Consider the following 3,510-nt stretch of genomic DNA (forward strand, 5'->3'; position numbering starts at 1 on the left):
GGGGGGGGGGGGGGGGGGGGTTAAGGATTGTGGTCTTGTTTCTTAGCAAAGGGGATGAATTTTTTTTACTGATAAAAGAGAAAATAATTTATTTCGAGCTTTAATTTCACCCTATCCGCCCATTACTCGCCCAAGTTCATTTGAGTTTGAGGGCACTCATGAAGGAGTTATAGTGGAATAGATAGTTTCAGTTTGTTTGTCCCAATCGCTGCTCTCGAAAAGGTAAACTCCGTTTAGCATATTTTAATTTTACTTAGACAAGATTTTGTTTAGTTCGTGGATTTGATTTCAGCTCTGGTTTGCTTCTGCTGTAATTTTCTCTATTAATTTGATTTTCTGTTGTTTAGTGGCTTATGGATTTCATTGTGATTTGCACATCGAAAGTATCAAATTCGATCTCTAGCATCAGTGTTGCATTATGTCTCGAATGCCTTTGTGATATTTATTACTATATCGTTCCCATTATGTAGCCAAGTTTGTATTGATTTTGTTAAATTTTCAAGTTTTGTCTAGATTAGTAACTTCAAGTATTAAATGGATTAATAAATTGACTAATTTATGCTTTGTTACTTCTCTTTTCATCGTTGATTATTTTTCTTAGTATGAGATTTCACTGCTTATAGGATACAAATATTGGTTTAAGTTTGGTGTTTTCTTTGGTTCCCTTATCATATTATAATGCTTTAATATCTCATTCTTGCCTTAAGTTGCAGAATGTTGCCTTTAAATAATTGATATGATAGTTAGTCTTTATTTGTTTAAAGTTGTAGAATGAATTGATTCTAATTGGCTTTCTGTTTATGGTGTTAAACATATGCTTTATGTAGTAGTCTTTTTCTCAAGTATTGGCATGTAAATATATTGGCAACAATTTGACCATTTGCTTGGATTTAATTTCCTCCTGTTGTGTTTCAAATTATGCTTTGCTGACTAATTTGGTGAATGTTACCAGTTAAAAATTTATTATTCGACTATAGCATAATTGTTTGAGTTGATGAAATGTGTCCTTTGAATGTCCATGTGTTAGGAAACTCTTGTTAAGATATGTTTGAAAACATTTAATGAAAAATGCATTCTCATATAGTTTTCTCTTTGAAATGTGCTAAGTTTTGTCCTCCAACATTGATTCTATTTTCGCGAATTGGAGTGGTAGTATGTTTGTCTACTTGTTTATGTATCGCTATCATGTGACACCTTACAATATTGTCACCGTGCTTGATTTAAATTTATTGACACCTATTGTGTTTAAATGGTTCTTGGTTATTTTATCAAGTTCATTAATTAGTTGTTTTAATCTTTATTGTTTTATTTTTTCTTGCATAAACACCCTTGAACGAGTCACAAGGACTCCACTCTCGCATATCCTTGAGTCGTGTCGAGTCAGCCTTTGATGTTTGGGGGGCGAAAGCAAAGCCAATGCAAGCCTCCAAAATCTCAACGATGAGTTGTATACCTGCTATATACATCTGTATACATCTAATACATATGGAGTATATTAATATACAGGTCGAAAACAGCAAAATACATTGCAGAAAATTTGACAGCAGGTCTAGAAACACGCTGTTATACTCGTCTTATACACCGATATACAGGTCAAAACATGCGTAGGGGGGCAAATTCGAAATGCAGGTTGAGAGCACTGAAGGTATGATGCTGGAAAATATTTTTCAACCCCCGAAATTCGATATACAGGTTGATACACCAGCTGTATACATCGATATACTCGCTTTATACAGCGATATATAGTAGTAAATACAGTATACAGGTACAAATATTTGGAAGCACAGATAGGGAAATACAGCACATAAAATTAGATACGGTACAAAACATGCTGGATACGCTTCTTGTGCAGCAGTATACATTAAGTGTATACCAAATTGTAAAGAGAAATGGGGCCAAAGCCCATCTGGGTCCCTTGCAGAATTTTGTGGAAAAAGGGTCAGGGCCAAAAAGTGAAAAAAAAAGAGGGAAAATTATATTGAATGGGAAACATTTCTAAGTAATTATATAATAGGGGTATAGTTTAATTTATTTACTTTCTATAATTATAGTTTATTTTTTTTGCTATAATTAATGGGGTCCACCACCTATTATATAACCAATAGTATAAAAACCTTTTTTTTTAATTGATATATAATTTTACACAAAACAATATTATCTCTCTTATTCATATTCCACCTTTTTTTCCTACAATTAATACTTCTATCCAATTTGAATTTCAAATTGTCCAAAATTCAATTACTCCCTCCCGAAGATGAATTCAATTTTCGTAGGTACTCCTAAATTTTAGTCGTTTTCCTTTTTTTCTTTTCTTATTCAACAATTGTATATGTTTGTGTTTCTTATGTTTTTTCATATTCTTTTTATGAAATAATCGATTGTTTGTTGTTATTAGATCTCAAATTAGTCACAGAATGAATGAATCATCTTCATCTATGAGGATTACCATGGGTATTCCATTGAAGGTCAATTTTGTTGACAATTTACCATCGTTTTCAATGGGTTTAACTCAAGATTTTGGGGTTGATGTAGGGTCTATGGTAAAATCAAAGCAAGTTCAACATGAACAAACAATGGAAGATTGAGATCAAAGAAAAAATATGACCCTACGGCAGTTCAAGAAGTTATTAACAATGCTAAAGCTAGAGGTATTAAAATTGTACAAGGAGGAAGAAAGAAGAAAGCAGTAAACATTGATTCAGAGGAAAATGCATGTGAAGTTGACGGATCTGAAGAACATCATAATCATGAGGTAGTGGCTTAAAACACAAATTTAGATACAATGTCAATATACAAAAAATTATTGTTCAAGTAAATTTTGTATTCACATAATTGTATATAGTATATTGCATGTTTAGTACACACATGTTTTAGTTATATACTTGTATATGTGTCTGTAGATTTGATTACTTTATACATACTTTAAGTTATGTATAATGAATATATACTAAGTCTTAATAGTGGTAGTAGCAGATTGTATATTAAAGGCTCATTATTATTTTTGTTTTTGTATATATATACAAAAAATAATTGGACTTAGTTATACAAATGAAAAAATTTCATATATGATTATAATTTGTATATTTTATTAGTTATATACAAATTATTGAAGTTAGTATATATTAAGTTTATATACATACACAAAAAATGTAATTTGTATATTTTAGTAGTTATATACAAATTATTGAAGTTAGTATATATTAAATTTATATATTATTGGAGTATATACAAAGTCATTTAGACAGTTGTATATATTGCCATGTTTAACTACTATATTCATGTACATATATTAATATATAAAAAAGGTAAGTTTGTAGACATATACAAAAATTTAATCTGTACATGACTTCTTTTAAAATTGACTGTTTTTGTATATATTATACAATCAAATTACTGAATTGATTTTATAGTGATATTCTTTTTAATATACAAATACTACATCAAAAAAAAGTATATAATTGTATCAAAAGCAAAACACTTACTTTATGGCTATATACAATTATCACCAAG

At 29.9% G+C, this 3,510-nt stretch overlaps 1 long non-coding RNA gene across 1 annotated transcript; it reads left to right on the forward strand.

Moving 5' to 3' along the window:
• Window positions 1-11: 11 nt before the first annotated feature.
• On the forward strand, window positions 12-2,986 carry LOC107010604. The gene is made up of 2 exons (XR_003574700.1): window positions 12-222; window positions 1,507-2,986. It is a non-coding gene; the product is annotated as an uncharacterized LOC107010604 (long non-coding RNA).
• The last annotated feature ends 524 nt before the right edge of the window (window positions 2,987-3,510 follow it).

The sequence above is a fragment of the Solanum pennellii genome, chromosome 1 (assembly GCF_001406875.1).
Source record: "Solanum pennellii chromosome 1, SPENNV200".
Classification (NCBI taxonomy): Eukaryota; Viridiplantae; Streptophyta; class Magnoliopsida; order Solanales; family Solanaceae; genus Solanum; species Solanum pennellii.